A 25,562-nucleotide genomic window follows, 5' to 3' on the forward strand; every position below is an offset into this window, starting at 1 on the left:
CCAGCACCTCCTTTTTCAGCACCTCCACACATCTCATGAACAACTCCTGCTGGTCTGGCCCCCACGCTGCTCGCTCTACGCCCTCCGCCATCTTGCTTTCTTCTCCTCGTTTTGTTCTCTTCTCCATGGCCTCTTTCCTCGTTGCTCCACCGCTGCTCCCTGCCAAATATTGTGGGGGGGCACCTCACTGCTCCTTCCCACACGGGATCAGTCAAAAAAAAGCTCCGTTGGGGCTCCTCTGGAGAGCCCGAAAGTCCGTTTTCGCGGGAGCTGCCGAAACGCGCGGCTTGGTTCCGCATCGCCGCAACCGGAAGTCCCTTGAGGCAGCAATGCTAACCACTGTGCCACTGTGCTGCCCGATGTGGTTGATTCTTAACTGCCCTCTGAAATGGCCAAGCCAAGCCACTCAAGAGCAATCAGGGATGGGCAACAAATGCTGGCCTTGCCAGCGATGTCCACATCTCAGGAAAGAATGTAGGAAAAAAAACATGGGACTGATTACAGTACTGCCCGAGCTGCACCTAGGGGTTTAGTGGCGGGTTAGACAGAACTGTGTAGAAGCAAGCATGGAGACAGCTTCTAGCTTGGAACTTTACTGTACCTATATATATGATTTCCAGTAGTTAATAAATACTTACTGTTCAATTACCTAAGACTGAATACCTTAATAAGCACTACCAAATCACACCTAACACTTTACAACAATTATACACCAACTTCTCATGCAAGACAGAGGCAAGTGTGTCAAATGTGACGCAATGTGTTTGGTTGATGTGGTTGTCATGGTTGAATAGCTGGCAGGATGAATGAGGTGTGGGTATGAGGCTTCCAGCGGTCCAAAGATGAAGAGAGGCATGGATTCAATTTATTTACCGGGGAGAGTTAATCTGGGGGTTCTCAACCCCGTGAAATGGCTTCTGAGGTATACTGTTTCTCTCCCAACAAGGGTACAATCTGCACTAACAGGTTGTTTTAAATTGTAAAACAAGCCCGCGTGAGGGGACAAATGGCCCCCCATCTGTGCTGAAGATGCTGCGATGCTAGCTAAAAAGCACATTATATTTCAAAATGAGCCTCAGCTTCCTGTCAGATGTTTTAGCACAAACTAACGTGCGGCGCTAAAAGCAAACGGATGCCTGCGCAAATACTTGGTCTGAAATTGGAAGGATTCGGGAATTTGTTAAACTAGCTGTACAGTCGCAATTCTATTGCTGCCTGGGGACAAGAGATGAACCTTTGGCTGTTACTTTGGTTTTGCTTCAGGGCCGGGGTCCTCAAGTCCATGTGAATGCGACGGGACCGGGCTCCTCGAGTCCAGTGCTGTGTCCGACGGCCCAGATCCTGGCCCGGAACCACATGAGGTTGGTACAAACAGCTTCGATTGCAGGCAGAGGGTGAGTTCAACTTTCAACTTCAATCTTAAAACCTGACTGTGAAACAGTGACCTGGAGTTTGGGGAGGGAAAATCAGGAATATCCAGCACGGTTGAAGTAAGAGGGCTGGGAGAGGCCTGTTGGAGTTGTTGGTTATAATCGGTGTGCTGAATGTATTTTGAATATGTGCCTTTGTAACTGACCCATATAGGGAGGACAAATGGTGAGCAATATATCCCAGGTACAGGTGTCAAGGATCCACAGGAGTTGCGCAGGGGATAATACATGACATTGGGCACAATTTGACCACCACGTTGTGCCTGGCGCGGATCTGGGTGCACCGGTTAAATAGCAGGAAAGGCAAAATTGAGATTTGCACTTTTGATATCAATATGGCTCGCTTCTGTTAGCGAGTTCCAGATCTCGCCCAAATATGGCTAGCATATCATTAACCTCAATTTGCAATAAATTCCATCTCATTCATGAGATTGAAGTCAAATGTAACGTCCTCCCGGGAATTAAAAGGCTCTCCAGTGAGAAATCACATGGGTGTTGTTTAGTACTCCTTTTTAGAAACGTGGAGCTGGCGCAATTGCTGCTGAGGGGAAATAAGGAGGTGAGTAGCCATTTCCATTTTGGCCATGCAGCGCAAGGGCACTGGAGCTGCAGCCCCAATGCTCGTGGGGGCGGGGTTGAGGGTCTTTCCGTCTGCGAGGCCTTTAATCCATCTTTTTGTTTCTAAGAGGCGATTTAACGTGGCCAATCCAGCTACCCTGCACATCTTTGCATTGTGGGGGTGAGGCCCAGCAGACACGGGGAGAATGTGCAAACTCCACACGGACAGTGACCCGGGGCCGGGATCGAACCTGGGTCCTTGGTGCCTATAGAACATATAGTGCAGAAGGAGGCCATTCGACCATCGAGTCTGCACCGATCCACTTAAGCCCTCACTTCCACCCTATCCCCGTAACCCAATAACCCCTCCTAACCCTTTTGGACACTAAGGTCAATTTAGCATGGCCAATCCACCTAACCTGCATGTTTTTGGACTGTGGGAGGAAACCGGAGCACCCGGAGGAAACCCATGCAGACACGGGGAGACCATGCAGACTCCGCACAGACAGTGACCCAGCAGGGAATCGAACCTGGGACCCTGGCGCTATGAAGCCACAGTGCTATCCACTTGTGCTATCATGCTGCCCTTTATACAAGCCATCTTTAAATATTGTGGATACCCATAACAGGTGCAACTACAACTGCTGCCTGTCCTACCAAACACTTCCAGGACAGAGCCCTGTTCTGGTTATATGCTGAGGATCACTTTAACTCCCTTTGACTGTCAGCAGTCTCTAGCTTCACAGCTGAAGGCTGTTGTTGATAATGAATTGACCTGATTAGTTGTGAGAGCACTTCACAGCTGCAGGTTATGTTTGCTGCTGCTTCTGCTGGTGGCTGCAAATGCCTGAAGCCGGTTGTAATGACTGACGCCGGCTTTTGAGATTGGCCAATTAGAATACAAGTTCCCTGATTAATGGCCCAATGAGGGAACCCCTTTCTGTGTATCTGTGTATATAACAGGGAGTGTCAGATCCTCTGCGCTCCCAGTGTAGACAGCAGGCTGAATGGTCATGGTTGTTCAGCTGTTGGGTTTGTAAATAAAAGGAATTCTGGTGACGGGACTTCTGCCTCTGTGGATTTATTACAGTGGCGATGAGGAAAACAGGACGACCCGAAGAAACCTGTGTGGTATTATCAGGTATTACGGTACCTGAGAGGCTGAAGGGCCATTGGTTAAACCTAGGGGTTTTACTATTGGCTGTAGAGTATGGTAGCTCTGCCCCGATAGGCGGGGTATAAGAACCCGTGCTGTCCCAGCAGCTGTCATTCTGTACCTGAGCTGCTGGGGAACACTTCTAGCTTATTAAAGCCTTCAGTTGTGCTACAACCTCGTTTTGGTAGTTGTGGCTGCCCGCAAGTATCGGCGAGCGAGCACATGGAACTCCTAGTCCGGGACGCCTTTGTAGCAGGTATGAGCTCTTCAGAAATCCGCCTGCGTCTTTTAAAGAAAGACACCCTGGGACTTAGGGAGGCACGGGCCCATGCAGGGTCCATGGACGTTGCCTCCAAGAACGCCTGATCCTACGTGCCTGACCGCGTGGCGGCCCCCTGGCAGTGTGGAATCCCGCAGCGGCGGCCCCAGAGACCTTCCCCGCAGGCCTGCGCTGTCAGGCGGCCCGCCAACCCCGATGGACCCCGCTGCTTCTTTTGCGGGCAGGAAAAACACCCCCGCCAGTGCTGCCCGGCCCGCACATCCATCTGCAGGATGGCAAAAAGGACCATTTCGTGGGGGTCTGCCAGGCACGAGCGGTGGCCGCGGTCTCCAGCGGCGACTCCGGACCGCCACAGCGAACTTCTCCAGAGGCCCCGGGCAGCCAGCGGTCGCCGCCACCCCCGTATCCCAGGCCCACGTGCGGACCCGGGCGCCGCCATCTTGTCCCTCGGACACCACGCTGGACGGAGAGGCGCCGCCATTTTGTCCACCCATGACCACCATGTGCGACCAATGGGAGACGCCATCTTGGATGCCCCAGGACCCCAGCTCGGCCGACCACGCACTGCCTGAACGAAATCCACAATTACGGCGTCTGGCCTCGATGACCCTGGACCAAACTTGACCTCGAACACTCTCAACAGCAACGACGACCGTCTTCATCAACGGCCACGAGACGTCCTGCCTGATCGACTCTGGGAGCACGGAGAGCTTTATACACCCCGACACGGTAAGGCGCTGTTCCCTCTTTATCCACCCTGTTAATCAAAGAATCTCCCTAGCCTCCGGTTCTCACTCTGTAGAGATAAAGGGGTTCTGTTTAGCAAACCTCACAGTCTAGGGAAGGGAATTCAAAAATTTCCACCTTTATGTTCTTCCCCACCTCTGCGCGGCTACACTCCTGGGTTTAGACTTCCAGTGTAACCGGCAAAGTCTGGCCTTCCAATTCGCCAGCCCTATACCCCCCCTTACTGTCTGCGGCCTCACGACCCTTAAGGTCGACCCGCCTGCCCTGTTTGCGAACCTCACCCCGGATTGCAAACCCATCGCCACCAGGAGCAGATGGTACAGTGCCCAGGATCGGATCTTTATTAGGTCAGAGGTCCAAAGGTTACTGAGGGAAGGGGTCATTGAAGCCAGCAACAGTCCCTGGAGAGCTCAGGTAGAGAAGCATAGGATGGTCATCGACTACAGTCAGACCATCAACAGGTTTACGCAGCTGGACGCGTACCCTCTCCCCCCCTCGTAAACAGGATCGCGCATTACAAGGTCTTCTCCATGGTGGATATTAAGTCTGCCTACCACCAGCTACCCCTCCGTACTAGCGACCGCAAATACACTGCTTTCGAGGCAGACGGGCGGCTCTATCACTTCTTAAGGGTTCCCTTCGGTGTCACTAACGGGGTCTCGGTCCTCCAGCGCGAGATGGACCGAATGGTTGACCGGTACGGTCGACGGGCAACGTTCCTGTATCCCGATAATGTCACCATCTGTGGCCACGACCAGCAGGACCACGACACCAACCTCCGAAAATTTCTCCAGACCGCTAAAATCCTTAACCTAACATAAAATAAGGATAAATGCGTGTTTAGCACTGACTGCCTAGCCATCCTCGGCTATGTAGTGCGATGCGTCCGACGTAGCTCTGGCGGCCACCCTCAACCAATCGGGCAGACCCGTGGCCTTCTTTTCCCGTACCCTCCATGCTTCCGAAATTCGACACTCCTCAGTCGAGAAGGAGGCCCAGGCCATAGTAGAAGCTGTGCGACATTGGAGGCATTACCTGGCCGGCAGGATATTCACTCTCCTCACTGACCAACGGTCGGTAGCCTTCATGTTTGATAATGCACAGCGGGGCAAGATAAAAAACGAAAAGATCTTGCGGTGGAGGATCGAACTCTCCACCTACAACTACAAGATCTTGTATCATCCCGGGAAGCTAAACGAGCCTCCTGGCGCCCTGTCCCGCAGCACATGTGCCACTGCACAAGTGGACCGCCTCCGAGCCCTCCACGACCTCTGCCACCCGGGGGGTCACTCGTTTCTTCCATTTCGTTAAGACCCGCAACCTGCCCGACTCCATCGAGGAGGTCAGGACAGCCACCAGGGACTGCCAAATCTGCGCGGAGTGCAAACCGCACTTCTACTGGCCAGAGAGAGCGCACCTGATTAAGGCTTCCCGTCCCTTTAAACGCCTCAGCATGGACTTCAAAGGCCTCCTTCCCTCCACCAACCGCAACACGTATTTACTGAACGTGACTGACGAGTACTCCCGGTTCCCATTCGCCATCCCCTGCCCCGACATGACTGCAACCACCGTCTTCAAGGCCCTCCATAGCATCTTTGCACTGTTCGGGTTCCCCACTTACATACACAGTGATAGGGGGTCCTCCTTTATGAGCGACGAACTGCGTCAATTCCTGCTCAGCAAGGGCATCGCCTCGAGTAGGATGACCAGTTACAGCCCCCGGGGAAATGGACAGGTAGAGAGGGAGAACGGAACGGTCTGGAAGACCATTCTACCGGCCCTACGGTCCAGGAACCTCCCAGTCTCCCGCTGGCAAGAAGTCCTCCAGGAGGCCCTCCACTCCATCCGGTCACTGCTTTTGTACGACCATTATCAGATACCTCACAAATGTCTCCTTGTCTTTCCCAGCAAGTCCTCCTCCAGGACCTCGCTCCCGACCTGGCTGGCAATACCCGGACCCATCCTGCTCCGAAAACACGTGCGGGCACACAAGTCGGACCCGTTGGTCGAGAGAGTCCATCTGCTACACGCTAACCCCCAGTACGCCTACGTGGCGTTCCCTATCGGCCGACAAGATACGGTCTCCCTACAGGACCTGGCACCCGCCGGAACCCCACGTACATCCCAGCCACCAGTCCCACCCTCCCCTCCACCGCAGCACCTTACAGGAGGATCAGTCCTTCCGCCGCCCCTGCCTAGGCCCCCCCACCCACTGACGCCCCCTACAGGCACCCCCTTCCCGTTTTTCCCACCAGCGCCGTCTAGGGGTGACAAAACTGCCATGGAGATCGAAGCCACGCTCCCGGAGTTGCAGACGCCCGAGCCCCCACCGGAGTCACCACCGAGGCTCAGACGATCACAAAGGACGACCAGGGCACCCGACAGATTGATTGCAACATTTTAACTGACCTGTAAATATTAAACACTGAATGTACATGTCTGCCATACTCTGGCATATGTAAATAATCACTAAACACTGTAAGGAGGTATCACGGTACCTCCATGACTGATTGTACCATGTTGTTACATTTTGTAGTTGTGACCACCACCCCCGCCGGACTCTTTTTTTAACAGGGGGTGAATGTGGTTATCAGGTATTACGGTACCTGAGAGGCTGAAGGGTCATTGATTAAACCTAGGGGTTTTACTATTGGCTGTAGAGTATGGTAGCTCCGCCCCGATAGGCGAGGTATAAGAACCCGTGCTGTCCCAGCAGCTGTCATTCTGTACCTGAGCTGCTGGGGAACACTTCTAGCTTATTAAAGCCTTCAGTTGTGCTACAACTTTGTTTTAGTAGTTATTGATCGTGCATCAACCTGCTCGTCAGCAGCTGCTGCATATTGAGTGTAAGCCACTGACAGGCAAAATGCCTTTATTCGGAAAGTTGGATTCTTTTGACCCTGCAGTGGAAGACTGGGCCCAATATGTAGAGCGGATGAAGTACTTCTTTAGAGCAAACAATGTAATTCCGGATGAAAAGCAACGGGTCATTCTGCGGACCCTGTGTGGGCCGGCAGCCTTTGCCATTATGCACAGTCTCGCTTTTCCGGAGGCACGGATACGAATACTTTCCAGGAATTGAGGGACTTCAAGCCACCACTGATCCTGCAAAGGTACTGGTTTTACTCAACATTCCGAGACACTGGGGAGTCAGTTACAAACTTTTTAACAAGATTAAGGCGATTAGCAGAGGCTTGTGAATTTGGCCTGATGCTAAATGAGATGCTCCGAGACCGTTTGGTATGTGGAATAAATAATTTAGCAATACAGAAACATCTGTTGGCAGAGGCCGAGCTGGATTGCAAACAGGCATTGCAGCTGGCTTTGTCTTTAGGAAAAATGGCAAGCGGTGTGCATGAGTTACAGGGTACTCCGATGGAGGTAGACGCCCATACTGAGTTAAGGGACTACCGCTGGGGAATAGGCATCGGCATAGCCACCCTCAGGAATGACTCGGATACTAAGTTATAACCAGGCCCACTTGCAGAAGCCCTCCCCAAGCATGGGAATATTAGGTCCAGACAGACAGCCCCTGCAGCCTTTCGCCTGGCAAAATATTGTAGTTGTTGGCAGAGATTGGAGCCAGAAAGGAGAAATAGAAGCCCAAAACCATCATCTTGGAGAAGGTCACATAGGCCAGGGTACAGGAGAATGCATATTCTAGAAGCCCCACCCTCCGACGAGGAACAACTAAATTGTGTAACGATGGTGAAATCAAAACCCATTACGCTATCCATAAGGTTGAATGGAGGTCCCATACAGATGGAAGTCGACACTGGAGCAGCTGTATCAGTGATAGGGGAAAATGGATTCCATAAAATTCGCACTGAACTCCAACCCTTATTCCTAACCAGGACCTAGGCAAAACTGAGGACATATACAGGGGAACCACTGAGAGTGTTGGGCACAAAGCATGTAACTGTGGCTTGTGGAGAGCAACTGGTTAGGCTGCTTTAATGGTAATGAAAGGTGTGGGGCCAAGCTTAGTGGGACGAAACTGGCTAAAAGAGCTGGAAAATGGCCACCTGAGCGAACTCCTGTGCAAATACCCAGAGGTTTTCCGAGAAGGGCTCGGAACAATAAAGGGAGCAAAGGCGACATTGCAATGTAGATCCAGAGGCAGTCCCAAAATTCTACAAGGCCCGACCAGCACCCTTCGCATTAAGGCAGGAAGTCGATATGGAAATAAAACGATTGGAGCGTGAGGGAATAATAAAACTGGTCCAGTTTGCAGAGTGGGCGGCACCCGTGGTGCCTATCCTTAAGCCGGATGGCTCAGTCCGCCTTTGTGGAGATTTCAAACAAACGATTAATCGCTACTCACAACTGGACAAATACCCAATTCCCCGGATTGAGGATTTGTATGCAAAGCTGGCTGGAGGACTCCTATTTGCAAAGCTCGATATGAGCCACGCATATCTACAGCTGAAGCTGGATGAAGAGACCCAAAAATTCTCAACGATAAACGCCCTGAAGGGCCTTTTCCAGTATACAATATTCCCGTATACAAGATAACCCTTCGGGGTATCGTCAGCTTGTGCGATATTCCAGAGGACAATGGAGAATGTATTGCAAGGGCTACCACAAGTTGTCATTTACCTGGACGACGTCCTCATTACAGGAAAAACAATGGCAGAACACCTGCAAAACCTGGAGGAAGTCCTTAAGAGGTTTTCAGCAGCAGGCGTGTGCCTAAAGAGTGTGAAATGTGTTTTCCCAGCACCTCGAGTAACCTAGCACCTCGAGTAACCTATCTGTGATACAAGGTTGACAAATCAGGGCTACACCCTTTGGAGGACTGAGTAAGGGCGATTTAAAGATGCCCCGGTCGGTCCCCACCACAATCCAGGAGTTAGGTCTTTTTTTAAGACTGGTGACACATTATGGAAAGTTCATACAGAACAGAGCTTCCATCTTGGACCCCCTACACCAATTACTAAAAAAGGGGCAAGCCTGGGAGAGGTCTGCCCACCAAGACAGGGCTTTCAAGAAGATAAAAGAACAGCTTTCCTTAAAGAAAGTCTCGGCACACTACGACCACAGGAAAGAGTTGGTGCTCGCGAGCGACGCGTCTGCATATGGGGTTGGTGCAGTTTTGGCGCACAGAGGGCAAAACAGACAGGAACGACCTATAGCGTTTGCTTCCAGGACGCTGGCAGCAGCAGAACGAAAGTACGCCCAAATCGAAAAGGAAGGACTGGTTGTGATCTTCGGAGTGAAGAAATTTCACCAGTACTTGTACGGGCGGAAATTCACTATAATTATAGACCACAAGCCATTGCTGGGTTTGTTGAAAGAAGATAAAGCAATACCACCAATAGCTTTGGCCCGGATCCAACGCTGGGTCCTACTACTGGCGGCGTACCAGTGGCTTACCAGTATCAACTGGAGCATCGGCCAGGAACCCGGGTGGCAAACGCCAATGCACATTACCTGCCATTACCGGACACCCTGCCATTAGTAGAGGAAACGGTAATGACGTTACATTTCCTGGACACCCTTCCAGTGGCTGCACAAAACATCGTTTATGGACCCAAAGGGACCCGGTTTTAACAAAAATAAAACACATGGTGCTAACTGGGGAGATGGAAAGACCGGTCCAGGCGGAATTCCACCCTTACTGGAGCAGAAGAGAGCAGATCACTATGAAAGGGGCTTGGGTAATAGTTCCAAGTCAAGGCCGTCGAGCCATACTGGCTGAACTATGTCATGGGCACCCTGGAGTCTCAAAAATGAAGATGCTGGCCGGGCCAGGACAGACGTAGCGGCATTGGTAGGTCAGTGCCAAGAATGCCAACAAGGGCAGAAAGTGTCACCGGCAGCCCCGCTGCACCCATGGGAATGGCCGGGTAGACCATGGTCGCGACTTCATGTCGATCTTTCAGACCCGTTTATGGGTTCAATGTTTTTTTATAATAGTAGACACCCACTGCAAATGGCTGGATATCTGCAAATTCAACAACTATCGTTGAAAAACTCCGCACCTCGTTTGCAACTCATGGTATCCCGAAGGTGTTAGTTTTGTATAATGGATCGGTTTTCACCAGCCAAGACCTCTCAAAATTTATGAAGTGAAATGACATTCGGCACATAAGGACGGCACCATACCACCCGGCATCGAACGGTTTGACGGAGAGAGCCGTCCAGACCTTAAAAATTGGGTTGAAGAAACAGTCAGCAGTATAATAGGACACCAAACTGTCGCGCTGGCATTTGACTACAGAACAACCCCACACGCCACAACGGGAATAGCACCAGCGGAGCTACTCATGGGCAGGCGCCGCCAAACCCGGCTGAGTCTACTATCCCGAATTTAGGTGGCAGAATAGAGCGACACCAAGAGGCCCAATGCAGGGGCCACGACAACACTCGCCGAGAAAGGCAGTTCAACACGGGTGAAAATGTATGAATCAGAAATTATGCGAATGGCCCCACATGGGTCGCAGGAACAGTCAAGGCCAGGACAGGATCTGTGTCGTATGAGATACGTGTGGGAAAACATGTAATAAAGAAACACCTGAACCAGGTATGGGCCTCAGATTTGTTTCCTCCTCCGGAGCTGACTCAGACCAGCATACCAAGGACCGTGGAGAGTCCCCAACAAACTATTCACGCCCTTCTGACACCACTGGTGGGGACATTGGACTAGGATATGGACACTGTGGATGCTGCCGTCGCTGTGCCGCTGCTGATGGAGAAAAGGGGCGAACCGCCCCTCAGGCGCTCACATCGGAAAAGACGGGCGCCGAGCCGTTATACCCCTCCTATGTCGGAGGCCGAAGTGGAGGAGCCGGACCCGGCACAAAAACGAAGCAGGAAACCAGTGAGCCACGAGGACCACGGGGGCTCCTCGGACTTTGTGTGTGTGTGTGTGTGTGTGTGGGGGGGGGGGTGTAATGACCTGGGCCAGGCCTTTGAGATTGGCCACTTAGAATACAAATTCTCTGATCAGAGTTCCCTGAACCCCTTTCTGTGTATATAAGAACATAAGAACTAGGAACAGGAGTAGGCCATCTGGCCCCTCGAGCCTGCTCCGCCATTTAATGAGATCATGGCTGATCTTTGTGGACTCAGCTCCACTCTCCGGCCCGTACACCATATCCCCGAATCCCTTTATTCTTAACAGGGAGTGTCAGAGTGTCATATAACAGGGAGTGTCAGATCCTCTGCACTCCCGGTGTAGACAGCAGACTGAATGGTCATGGTTGTTCAGCTGTTGGGTTTGTAAATAAAAGGACTCTCTGGTGATGGGACTTCTGCCTCCGTGCACTTATTACAGCGGCTGTTGCTGTTTTTGATTCTGGTGAGAATGGGCCGTGTAGGAGGGCCTGCACAGCTGCGGCTCCGAAACAGAGAATTGCACTGATACGTGGAACAAGTCACACATTGATGGATATGATAACACGTTCTTAGGCTTATCCTCCGTTTCTGTTGAGGAACCTTCGAGGTGTGATACCGTACTTTTGTGTGAAAATGAGCTGATATAGCTTTGTATTGGTACTAATATGGAACAGTGACGTTTCTTTATTGTTTAATGGTTAATGTGATATTTGGAATGGTTGATTTTCAAATCTTTATTACTGTTTAATAAACAAGAATATTCTCAAGTGGATTCTCGTGGGTGCACATGCCATGTCTCAGACGATGATTATTGCATTGCATTTCAATCCACCTTTGAAATCCGAATAGTTTGCTGACCTCTAGAAGCCTCAGCACCATAGAGGCAATAGCTAATAATCAAACACTCAAGAGCTGGGCTTCAGCACTGGGGATATCCTCGCGACCAAAGGGTGAGTGTGGGGATCAGGGAAGGGCACCTGAGCACGGTCTCCCTCATGTTCCCAGTAGGATCTAGGGGCTTTTGCTGTGGCTGGGATGAGTGTGCAGGTGACACTGAGGGAGGTGGGACACGTAAGGGTGGGGAGGCTTCGGGGATTTGAGGGTCCTGGGGTGCAAGCCCCAACTGATTGTCGGTCTTTTTCCTTCCCCAATTCCTTATGGATACCAAAATGATGTTGTTGTTGACACCACCCTTGCGGTGCTGGTGGCAGCCCAGGCAGCCAGATGCCAGAGAAGGCAGCAGTGCCAATGCAGGCTGGAGGCGTCACCCCATGGCAGGGGGCCGCAACACACCCTGAAGACCTGGTCGCCTATCAGTTAAGGAGGAACCCAGAGGGGGAATGCCAGTGACGGCCCAAGGTGTACAGGCATAGCTGGTTTTTCAAAGAGATGATGAGCAGCATGTGCTGCAGGAGACTCTGTCTCAACAAAGAGACAGTGCGGCATCTGTGCCTGTCCTCATGGACTAGTACTCCCATGAAGGAGGAGGACACCTGACTGAAGGTCACCGCAGCTCTGAACTTCTGTATCACCGATTCATTCCAGGGCTTGCGCAGTATTTCACAAGCTACAGCCCACAAGTGCATCTATGAGGACATGGATGCCCGGGCAACTGACTATATAAAATTTGAGCTGGACCGAGCCCACCAAAATGCTTGGGCTGCAGGATTCTCCGCCACCCCTAGGATGACCCAGGTCCTGAGGGAATAGATGGCGGTGGTCGCCTTGCACGCACCGGGTCATCAGCGAGTGCCTTTCATTAACAGGAAGGGGTTCCACTCCCTGAATGTTCAACTCCTGTGTGACCATCCTTTCCGGATCATGCACGAACTGCGCATGCTTCCCAGGGAGCATACATCCTGGGATACTCTCCTGTGATCCCTGGCGTCTTCGAGGACTACCTCAGGATGGCGAGTTGGTTCTTGGGGGATGAGGGTTACCTGCTGAGGTCCTGGCTGATGACACCAGGTGCAAAATAAAAGGATTAAAAACAAACCTGCAGAAAAAGGTTTAACAAAATTGGGGAAGTCGTTTAGATCTAAAGTTGTTGAACTCAATGTTGAATCCAGAAGCCTGTTGAGTGCAGAGTCAAAAGATGAGGTGCTGTCCCTCGAATGTTGAGGTTCATTGCAATACGTTGCAGGTCAAGGACAGAGAAGTCAGAGTTAGAGCAAGGTAGAGAATTAAAATGACAGGAGACTGAAAGGAATCTGCAAAATGATCACCCAGTCTGCCTTTGGTCTCCCCAGGAGAGCGGAGACCACATAGCGGTGAGTGAATGCAGTATATTAAATTGAAAGAAGCAAAAGTAGATCACTTTCATTTGGAAGAAGTGTTTGGGGCTTTGAAAGTTGAGAAGGGAGGTGGTCAAAGGGCAGATGTGTTCTGCTGAGTATTTCATTTTTGTTTTTGTTTCTGATTTCCAGCATCTGCAGTATTTGCTTTTTTCTACACCTGATTAGTGAAGTACAGTTTGAAATGCTTTGGATTATAATGGTAGCAATGTCTAACTGATTGTGTCTGATTTCTGATGGCGTAACATCACGTTTGTCAGCTGGGGCTCACCAGATAGCCCTCATGTCACCTAAGTCAGTGTGGGGCCAAGTCCTCCTCCAATGAGCTGAGAGCAATACTCTACGTTGTCACTCCAGGGCAGTGCTGGGCAGTGCTGAGGGAGTACTGCACTATCGGAGATACCAGCTTTTAGATGAGACATTGAACCTCATCTGCTCTTTTTTTTTAAAATGAAACAATTTAGAGTACCCAAATTATTTTTTTTCCAATTAAGGAGCAATTTAGCATGGCCAATCCACCTAACCTGCACATCTTTGGGTTGTGGAGGCGAAACCCACGCAGACACTGGGAGAATGTGCAAACTCCACACAGACAGTGACCCAGGGCCAGGATTGAACTCAGCACCGTAGGCACCAGTGCTAACCACTGGGCCACTGTGCCGCCCGCCATCTGCTCTTCCTAATGGATGTAAAGAATACCACGGCACCATTGTAAAATAAAGCAGGGGAGATAGCCCCAGTGTCCTGGCCAAAGGTTATCCCTCACCCACCATTTCTAAAACAGAAACCTCTGGTCATCATCACATTGCTGTGTACAAATTGGCTGCCGTGTTTCATACATTACAACAGTGACTACACATCAAAAATGCTTCATTGGCTGTGATGTGCTGGGGACCTCATGAAAGACGCTTTATAAATGCAAGTCTTTCACTTTCAGCACATGACATTGCTGATCAAATGATACAAACTCATGAATGTGTCCCGTTGCCAATGTATTGATACCAATGCTAACTGTCTCCAGAAATCGAGCACCAAAATCAAAGCTGACATTCTAGTCCGGTACTGAGAGGATGCTGCACTGTCGCCAGGGCAATCTCTCAGATGTATTATGAAACCTAAGGCCCTGTCTGCCCTCTCAGGCGGACATGATAGATTCTACAGCACTATTTTGAAAATGAAGAAGGCAGTTATTCCCGGTGTCCTGACCAATATTTATCCCTCAATGTATCATAAAAACAATGATTTGGCCGTTATCAAATTGTGGGAGCTTGCTGTGCACAAATAGTCGGCTACCAAGTTTCCTACATTTCAAAAAGTGACCATTCTTCAAAATTAATTATTTGGCACATCCTGTGGTTGTGAAAGGCGCTGTGTAAATGCAAACCTTTTTTGTTGCTGTAATAGGTGTGGAGGTTGGTGGCACACTTTGCCTTTGATTAGCAAATTTCTAAGTTTTTAAGTCCTGCTCCAGGGCATAAGTCAAAGAAAATCAAGGCTGACACTTCAGTGCAGTACTGAAAAGGTCCTTTGGGTAAGACGTTAAACCCAAGACCCAGTCTGCCTGCTGGGTTAGATGTGAACGAACCCCGGCACGATTTTGAAATGTGCTAATTGGCTACCGTATTGCCTGCATTGCAATAGCAACTACACTTTAAAAATAAACTGCACTCCCTTGGCTGTACAGCACTTTCAGACATCTGGCTGGGGTGAAAAGCGCTAAACAAATGCAAGTGTTTGTTTTACCAAAACCAGAAAAAAGGTTGAATTGCTCATGAAATTGTAGCAATGTCTGACTGTGGACCAGGTCTTCCAGTCTCTGCATTGTCCGAGACCCGATGTAAGATCTAAGATGCGTGTCAGTACCCCATGGTGTCCCCGCACGCTGACCTCTGTGCGACTTGCCTGGGTAGTTTAAACTTTCAACGGGTCATTCTCCAGCTCCCCGGGAGGCCTTCATGAAAATCTTCAAGGCTGAGCTAGAGTCAGAGACTTTTGACAGTTCCATAGGATTTATCTGAATAGTTACTTAGGGAAATGATAGACATAAAAAAACTCTAGCCTAACGTCTGGGTAACTAGCCCCCATTCATGCACACTGACCCCACCCCAACTTCCCCTGACCTTCCAACTATCCCTCCAACCCAACCAGACTTCCCCCTGACCTACCTACCTACCCTATCCACCTGCCACCCTATCTGTAATCATACCCACCTTTCTACCTTCCCACCTACCACTTCACCCATCTAACACCCTACCCACTTACCTCACCCCACTCTACTCGTTCTCTCAGTAATCCACTCATCCTTTCACCAACATTCCTCTATTAATCCATTCACTAATATTCACTCTTGACTTCATACGGAAATTAGTGCCGTAAAAAGGGGGTGTCTCTCATCTTCCCCCAATGCTACAGCATTGCGATAAAGTTCTTTGATTAATTCTGTGCTCCGCATTTCTGGAGAGGCTGGGCTCCAAAAACCCAGCAAGAAATGCGGAGCAGCGCAGGGGCGTGGGGAGGTTTGAGCGGAACGGCAGTCTGACAACGATTGTCACTTTGCGGAAGATCCGGGCCATCATTTCCGAATTGATGTAATGTCACCACTTGCTGTTGAGTGATACCAAAGCATTGCCTGTTTTATATTCTAATGATTGGTTCCAGTGTCTGATTGGATCTGATTTCTGACATAATAGTAATGAATGTATCTGATTGCTGACATGATGATACCAATGATTGACATTGCAGTGTTTGCTTACCAACACGTGCCTGCTGATTCGAGTGATGCCAAGGAAAAACTGCTTTTATCTGATTCCTGATGAATTGCTACCGACGTCTGACCTGTGACGTCTGATAGCTTATATAATGATGGCAACGCATGACTTGTTGGGCGCAATCTACTGGATACACTGCACCCGAAAACGTGGCTGATAAATGATGGGAGGTCCTGCCCTGGGATCTAACCGGCTCGCCACCCCTCGCGAGATTGCGTTAGGTCTCAAGAGACATCGCAATGTGAATTGCGGCCAACTTGGGTGGGATTGCTTTTCGGAAAATTGCATATTAGAGCAAGGCAGCTAGTCTCACTTTAATATGCAGTTCCCAGAGGTAACCAAGGCATTGGGATCTATCCCCTTCGCCTTGGAGACCTCGGGTGAGCGCTGTTCAGTACTGTTGGGAAAGACCACTGTGTAAGGTCTTACCAGCAAATGTACACTGAGGGGCGGGTAACAGTGTAAACCCCTCTCGGTCTGGGTCATTAACACTCCAATGTATAAAAGAAACATGACAATGTAAATGTTTAAGAAGGAATTGTAACGTAAAGGCGATATGTGTGTAATGTTATCAAAATTGAATGGAAGAAAGTCAAGGGAATGTGTAACTCTGATGGAAATGTACAGTCAAGACAATTCGAAATGTTCTGTAATGTTTATGATAGATTTTATGAATAAAGTATATTTTTTGAAAAAAAAATGACTGTCAGAGTCATCTGGCAGAATGTCTCATCACCAGAACTGTCAAACAAGCACTACGACCTAGCTTGGCTGGTGGTGAGAAGGGCCCTCCCCGTCAAAGTCTTCATGTACACCCGAAGGCTCAGCACCGTTGCACGCTGCCCTCGGAGTGACTGTGGGGGAAATGAGACGGTCACCCATCTTCTTGTGGAATGTGCCTTTGCAAAGAAGGTCTGGAGAGAGATGCAGTGGAATTTGTCAAGGTTCATCCCGAGCAGCTCTGTGACACAGGACTCTGTGCTCTACGGACTGTTTCCAGGGACACACACCGAGACAAACATCAACTGCTGCTGGAAGATCATCAACTCGGTGAAAGACGCTCTTTGGTCTGCCCGAAACTTGCTGATCTTCCAGTGCAAAGAGCTGTCCTCGATCGAGTGTTGCAGACTGGCACATTCCAAGGTCCAGGACTACGTGCTGAGGGACGCACTCAAGCTTGGGGCAGCTGCCGCCAAGGCGCAATGGGGAAAGACCACTGTGTAAGGTCTTTCCAGCAAATGTACACCGAGGGACGGGTAACAGTGTAAACCCCCCTCGGTCTGGGCCACCAACACTCCAATGTATAAAACAAACATGACAATGTAAATATTTAAGAAGGAATTGTAACGTAAAGAGCGATATGTGTGTAAGGTTATCAAAATTGAATGGAAGAAAGTCAACGGAATGTGTAACTCTGATGGAAATGTACAGTCAAGACAATTCGAAATGTTCTGTAATGTTTATGATAGATTTTAGGAATAAAGTATATTTTTTGAAAAAAAAACTGTTGTCCACAAACGGGGACCAGGTGGAACAGCACTAATGGGGGTCTCCTGGAGGATTGGAGGCTGTAGGTGCATGCCCCCAGGTGCCAGGCTGGCACTGCCAAGGTGCCAAGCTGGCATTTTGTGTGCGACGATGATCAGGCAGGGGGGTGCCCTGCACAGGTGAGGGGGGGCCTTAGTGAGTTGGGACTTGGGGGGCGATTCGGGGGTTGCGTCAGGGACCCGCGAGATCAGGGACCCATTTAAAAGTGGCATCCCGATCTCTCCCTGCACTGAGGAGTTTCGGCGAACGGGGTTCCGCAGTGCAGAAAACGGGGGACTAAGTGCGGTCTCGGCTGTGCGGTCCCCGCTGAGTCCACGTGTCTATTCTGGTTAGATACGTTGTATGTTTCAGTGCTTGTGACTGCCGGGTAACACGAGGCTATGCACGCTCACTATGGGACATAGTTCCCATTCGGTTAAATCAAGCCCATTGTGCCTACTTCCAAAACAATGGGATCAGTGTCTTTTTGATTGGATCTCATTGCTGGAATAATGATGCCAGGTGACATTTTGCAACTGTTTTCTGATATAATATACTCATATCTGACTGTACCTAATATAAGGATACCAATGTCTGACTGTTTGTTTCTTGTTGCTAATGTTAACAATATATGACTGTCTCTGATTTCCACTGGTAACAATGCATGACGTCTTGCTGATATGATTGCACTAACGTTTGACATTTCATGCAATGATATCAATGTTTGACTTCATTCCCTCTGATTGTGATGAAATTTTATGAAAATTTGACAATTCCCCCGATTTCTGAAATCATTATACCAATACAGTGATAGACATGTCCAACTGCACTTGAATTCTGATATATTTCAGTGTTGCATTAGTTTTGCTGGTTGATATCATGACACCAATGTTTGGTCATTTGCTGATTGACACCGATGCATAACTAATTACACACATGCATGGCTGCATTGCTGATGTATTGATACGAATGCATGACAGATAGCGGCTGTTTGCTGATGTCATGAATCCAGTGTTTGATTTTCAGCTCTGATTTTTGAAGCAATCATACCAGATATCTGCGTCTTGTAGCAGAGTGCTGATTTAATTGTCACAGTGTGTGAATTGTTGCTGATACAATAATATTGTGGTTTGATCTCATTGCTGATGTAATGAGAGAACAAAGTTTTATACTCCATTTGGTTGTTGATGCATTGATAGCAATGTCTGACCAACCACTTCTGATTTCTAATATGGAGATGCCGGTGGTTGGACTGGAGTGGGCACAGTAAGAAGTCTTAGAACACCAGATTAAAGTCCAACAGGTTCAGGGCAGCATGGTGGTGCAGTGGTTAGCACTGCTGCCTCACGGTGCCGAACCGTCGCAAGTTAAATCCCGCTCTGGGTCACTGTCCGTGTGGAGTTTGTACATTCTCCCCGTGTTTGTGTGGGTTTCGCCCCCACAACCCAAAAGATGTGCAGGTTAGGTGGATTGGCCACACTAAAGTGCCCCTAATTGGAAAAAAATGAATTGGGTACTCGAAATTTATTTCAAAAAACGTCCAACAGGTTTATTTGGAATCACTAGCTTTCGGAGCGAAACTCCTTCATTAGGTGAGTCTCGGGTCACTCACCTGATGAAGGAGCTGCGCTCCGAAAGCTAGTGATTCCAAATAAACCTGTTGGACTTTAACCTGATTCTGTAAGATTTCTAATGTAAAATCCTAACATATGGTTAATTCAATTTGTTCCCATGATGCACTGATACAAGTGGTTGTATCCCATTTGCTGATCAAATGATCAAATTGTTTCAATTATTGTTGATGCGATCATACTGTTGTTTAATACTCTACCTGATTACTGATGAAATGATGCGACTGTCATTGCTGATATAATGTGAGCAATGCATGACTACCAAACAGAAACCAGAAGAGTACTACAGCCAAGCTTTCGACAAGGGGCTGGTTTAGCACAGGGCTAAATCGTTGGCTTTGAAAGCAGACCAAGGCAGGCCAGCAGCACTGTTCAATTCCCGTTCCAGCCTCCCCGAACTGGTGCCGGAATGTGGCGACTAGGGGCTTTTCAGAGTAACTTCATTTGAAGCCTACCTGTGACAATAAGCGATTTTGACCGGGGAGATTTTGAAGATCCTCGGAACAGCCAACACCGCAGTGGCTTGTAGAGGCCAGGAAGTTAATCTGCCTTTGGTTGTCATGCAAGGATACAGACCCAGTCTGTTGGGAAGAGGCTGGTAATGACGGAATATTGGGCTCAACTTGCTGGAAATCTTCAAAATATCCAATGGCGTCCTCCAAGATGTCTTAAGGAGGTATGAAGATGTCTTCCACAAAGAATTGGGCTGAATTAAGGGTGTAGAATCCAAGATATATGTCAATCCAGATTTGACAGGCAAGTTCTTTGGAACGAGGTCAGTGCCATATGCATTGCATCAGAAGGTTGAAGCAGACCTAAAGAGATTGGGAGAGCTGGGTATAATCAAGCTGGGGAGTGGGAGGTGCCGATGGCCCCTGTCCTTAAACCTGATCGGTTGATCAGGATTTGTGGGAGTTATTGATAGAGGAGGTACTGAAGAGGTTTCATGATGCAGGAATCCACCTCAGAAGTGAGGTACTTAGGATTTTGCATTGGTATGACAGGATTCCACCCAGTGGCAGAAAAGGTCAAGGCCATACGAGACAGCCCCGCACCCAAAAATGTCGGCGAGCTTAAGTCCTTTCTTCGTGTGGTCAATTATTATGGAATTTGCCGGGTGTTTCACGCAGCGCCGGTGCTAGCCCCTCATCGGTACCGGAATAGATTTCATAGATTTCATAGAATTTACAGTGCAGAAGGAGGCCATTCGGCCCATCGAGTCTGCACCGGCTCTTGGAAAGAGCACCCTACCCAAGGTCAACACCTCCACCCTATCCCCATAACCCAGTAACCCCACCCAACACTAAGGGCAATTTTGGACACTAAGGGCAATTTATCATGGCCAATCCACCTAACCGGCACATCTTTGGACTGTGGGAGGAAACCGGAGCACCCGGAGGAAACCCACGCACACACGGGGAGGATGTGCAGTCTCCGCACAATGACCCAAGCTGGAATCGAACCTGGGACCCTGGAGCTGTGAAGCAATTGTGCTATCCACAATGCTACCGTACTGCCCATAATAGGTGAGGGTTTGGCGCCAATTTTCCCGTTGTGGAACACCACAGCTCCTCCATTGGCGCCGGCACTTACCCTCAGAACCGGAGAATCCAGCCCATGGGGAGAATGTGCAAACTCCACACGGACAGAGACCTGGGCGGGTCCTCAGCACTGTAGGCAGCAGTGCTAACCACTGCACCACCATGCCGCCTCCCATTAAACCTTAATAGCTACCTCAGGTAGGTCTGTTGTCAGGCATACTTCAGAACAGGTCATATGACTCCTTTCATTTTTTTCCTAAATTAAAGACACCGTCTCAAAATATGACAATCTTATAAATTTCATAGGTGTAACAATGGTGTTTGATTTGGAAGAGAGCTAGAAGATGGTGATACTCTTATCTATCAATTGCCCTTGCTCTTCCACCTGGTAGCAGTCATGTGTTTGGGGTGCTGTTGAAGTAGTTTTGGGGTTCAACAATGGTAATGCCATTGCACAGTGATGAGCACTGCTGCCTCACAACGCCAGGGACTCGGGTTCGATTCCAATCTTGGAAACAGGCCCTTCAGCCCAGCCTGTCGTCTTTTTTATTACTGTTTCTGAGTTACCAAGCCAGGGCTCAGAGTGTGGACAGGGGCAAACCCCTAATCCAGCTCCTTGCCTGCTCCAAAAACCAATTCAAATTGAATCCAATTCATGGTCCCCACAAGAGAGACTTATCAAATCTGAGCCAAAAGGCCAAGCAGATACTACACTTGATCTTAGCCAAAAGGCCGAGAAGCGATAGCCCAGCTTTATCACTTAGCTAGTTCCACTTGCCCGCATTTGGCCCATATCCCTCTATACCCACCCTGCCCATGTAACTGTCTAACTGCTTTTTAAAGGACAAAAGTGTACCTGCCTCTCCCACTGCCTCTGGCAGCTCGTTCCAGATGCTCACCACCCTCTGTGTGAAGAAATTTCCCCTCTGGTCTCTTTTGTATCTCTCTCCCTCTAGTCCTAGACTCCTCTACCTTTGGAAAAGATGTTGACTATGTACCTTATCTATGCTCCTCATTATTTAATAGACCTCTTTAAGATCACCCCTAAGCCTCCTACGCTCCAGGGAAAAAAGTCCCAGCCTATCCAGTCACTCCTTATAACTCAGACCATCAAGTCCTTGTAACAGCCTTGTAAATCTCTTCTGCACTCTTTCTAATTTAACAATATCCATCCTATAATAAGGTGACCAGAACTGAACACAGTATTCCCTGTGTGGTCTTACCAATGTCTTGTACAACTTCAGCAAGACGTCCCAACTCCTGTATTCAATATTCTGACCAATAATACCTAGCTTGCTGAATGCCTTCTTCACCACCCTGTCCCCCTGCGACTCCACCTTCAAGGAGCTATGAACCTGTACCCCTAGATCCCTTTGTTCTGTAACTCTCCTCAACTCCCTTCCATTAACTGAGTAAGTCCTGCCCCGATTTGATCTACCAAAATGCATCACCTCACATTTATCCAAATTAAACTCCATCTGCCATTCATCGGCCCACTGGCCCAATTGGTCAAGTTCCTGTTGCAATCTTATATAACCTTCTTCACTATCCACTATGCCACCAATATTGATGTCATCTGCAAACTTACTAACCATACCTCCGACATTCTCATCCAAATCATTAATAAATATAACAAATAACAGTGGACCCAGCACCGATCCCTGATTCACGACGCTGGTCACAGGCCTCCAGTTTAAAAGTTTTTTTCTCTGATGGTTGTGAGTCTCTGGAACTCTCTTCCTCAAAAGGCAGCGGAAGCTGAGTTTTGAATATTTCAATGCAGAGGTGGATGGATCCTTGATTAACAATGGAGTGAAAGGTTATCGGGGGTCGGCAGGAATGTGGGGTGGAAGTTACAATTAGATCAGCTATGATCTTATTGAATAGCAGAGAAGGCTCGGGGGACGAATGGCCTACTTCTGCTCCTTGTTCGTATGTTCATATGTAACATTGTACAATCATCAGCAAACATCATTGCTTTTGACTTCATTGCCTTGTATTTGCCGGGAATCAAACTCATGTGCTTTTGGCTTCATGATGTAGAGAAGGTAATTGATGAAGCAGCCTAAGGTGAATGGGCCTCAGATATTACCCTGGGGAACTCCTGCAATGACATACTGGGGCTGAGATAATTGACCTCCAACAGTCACATGGTGGCACAGCGGTTAGCACTGCTGCCTCACAGTGCCAGGGACCCGGGTTCAATTTTGGCCTTCGATGGCTGTGGAGTTTGCACGTTCTCCCTGTGTCAGTGTGGGTTTTGTTGCTAACTTTTGGTTGGCTCTTAATTTGGCTCTGTTTAATCACGTTTGCTCAAGAGTCGCCAGGTATCTTTCGACACCGCCACAAGGTTCAGAACCGAATACTGATCAATGACTCGATACACCAGTTAGTAAGTTCAAAAGCAATGCTCATTTATTTACTCACAGTCAAATCTACTCATGCATAAACTCTAAAAACTAAATTACCACTATTACTAAAGCCTATACTTAGCTTTGGGCGCCCATTCAGTCAGAGGAACAATGGCCGTTGCTCGGTTCCGCGCCGGCTGGGTTGAGCTGTTTACAGGGTAGCAACTAGGAGCGTCTATCTCGTAGCGTGCGTTGACTTGGAACTTACTTGGTCTGGTGCAGCTGCTAGGCTGGTCTCTCTCTTCGCTGAGAGCCAAAGCCAAAAGAGAGCGTTTCTCCCTTGGGGGATACCTTTTATACGGAAAAGGGGCTTCGCGCTCTTTTGGGCGGGCCTTGAACTTGGCCTCAACTAATTGGGTCTTTCCCAATCATCTGTATTGATTTTCCTCCAATAGAGGGGTGGTTCCCTGATCGCTGGGCCTGTCCTGGTGACAGTCAGTCTGCCTTATCATAGATTATCATAGAATTTGCAGTGCAGAAGGAGGCCATTCGGCCCATCGTGCCTGCACCGGCTCTTGGAAAGAGCACCCTACCCAAGGTCAACACCTCCACCCTATCCCCATAACCCAGTAACCCCACCCAACACTATGGGCAATTTTGGACACTAAGGGCAATTTATCATGGCCAACCCACCTAACCTGCACATTTTTGGACTGTGAGAGGAAACCGGAGCACCCGGAGGAAACCCACGCAGACACGGGGAGGACAGTGACCCAAGCCGGAATCGAACCTGGGACCCTGGAGCTGTGAAGCAATTGTACTAACCACTATGCTACCGTGCTGTTGTCTTAGCTTCTTCTGGCCCCGGGGAGTTGGCCATGATAAATTGCCCCTTAGTGTCCAAAGATGTGCATGTTAGTTGGATTGGCCATGCTAAATTGCCCCTTACGTGTCCAAAGACGTGCAGATTAGGTGGGGTTATGGGGAGGGAGGGGAGGCCTCTTTCAGAGGGTTGGTGCAGACTCGATGGGCCGAATAGCCTCCTTCTGCACTGTAGGGATTGTATGATTTACAACCATCTTTCTTTGTGCTGGCTATGACTCCAGCTAATGAAGAGCTTTCCCCTGATTCCCAGTGACTTCAATTTTACGAGAACCCCTGAATGCCACAATGCAACTCCGGGTTCAGCCTAATTTTCCTCTTGAATGGTCAAATGCTGTCTTAATATTAAGGGCAGTCACTCTCACCGCACCTCTGATATTCATGTCCATGTTTGGACCCAAGGCTGTGAAGAGGCCTGGAGTGGCATGGATCTGGAGGAATCAAAACTGAGCATCAGTGAGCATGTTATTGTAAGTGCCACTGGAAAATACAGATTTGACCACACCTTGCATGACTTGGCTAATGATAGAAAGTAGATTGATGGCGCAGAAATTGACCAGTCCAAAGATGTGCAGGTTAGGTGGATTGGCCATGCTAAATTGCCCTTAGTGTCCAAAAAGGTTAGGAGGGGTTATTGGATTACAGGGATACGGTGGAAGTGAGTGTTTAAGTGGGTCAGTACAGACTCGATGGGCTGAATGGCCTCCTTCTGCACTGTATGGTTTACTAAGGCAGTCGAAACACTTGTCAAGAGGAAGAAGGAGGCTTATGTAAAGATGAGACATGAAGGTTCAGTTAGGGCGCTCGAGAGTTACAAGTTAGCTAGGAAAGACCTGAAGAGAGCTAAGAAGAGCCAGGAGGGGACATGAGAAGTCTTTGGCAGGTAGGATCAAGGATAACCCTAAAGCTTTCTATAGATATGTCAGGAATAAAAGAATGACTAGGGTAAGAGTAGGGCCAGTCAAGGACAGCAGTGGGAAGTTGTGCTTGGAGTCCGAGGAGATAGGAGAGGTGCTAAATGAATATTTTTTGTCAGTATTCACACAGGAAAAAGACAATGTTGTCGAGGAAAATACTGAGATTCAGGCTACCAGACTAGAAGGGCTTGAGGTTCATAAGGAGGAGGTGTTAGCAATTCTGGAAAGTGAAAAAATAGATAAGTCCCCTGGGCAGGATGGCATTTATCCTAGGATTCTCTGGGAAGCTAGGAAGGAGATTGCTGAGCCTTTGGCTTTGATCTTTAAGTCATCTTTGTCTACAGGAATAGTGCCAGAAGACTGGAGGATAGAAAATGTTGTCCCCTTGTTTAAGAAGGGGAGTAGAGATAACCCCGATAACTATAGACCAGTGAGTCTTACTTCTGTTGTGGGCAAAATCTTGGAAAGGTTTATAAGAGATAGGGTGTATAATCATCTGGAAAGGAATAATTTGATTAGAGATAGTCAACATGGTTTTGTGAAGGGTAGGTCGTGCCTCACAAACCTTATTGAGTTCTTTGAGAAGGTGACCAAACGGGTGGATGAGGGTAAAGCAGTTGATGTGGTGTATATGGATTTC

The 25,562-nt window shown here is 48.8% G+C and overlaps 1 protein-coding gene and 1 non-coding gene across 2 annotated transcripts in view; one reads left to right on the forward strand and one right to left on the reverse strand.

Annotated features, from left to right (window-relative positions):
• The window catches only part of esr1 (estrogen receptor 1), a 465,450-nt gene that overhangs the window by 84,968 nt on the left and 354,920 nt on the right, over positions 1-25,562 (forward strand). The gene's annotated exons all lie outside the window — the stretch shown is intronic.
• LOC140430831 (U2 spliceosomal RNA) lies at positions 21,323-21,516 on the reverse strand. Its single transcript, XR_011949561.1, has one exon. It is a non-coding gene; the product is annotated as a U2 spliceosomal RNA (small nuclear RNA).

This window comes from Scyliorhinus torazame, chromosome 1 (genome assembly GCF_047496885.1).
Source record: "Scyliorhinus torazame isolate Kashiwa2021f chromosome 1, sScyTor2.1, whole genome shotgun sequence".
Classification (NCBI taxonomy): domain Eukaryota; kingdom Metazoa; phylum Chordata; class Chondrichthyes; order Carcharhiniformes; family Scyliorhinidae; genus Scyliorhinus; species Scyliorhinus torazame.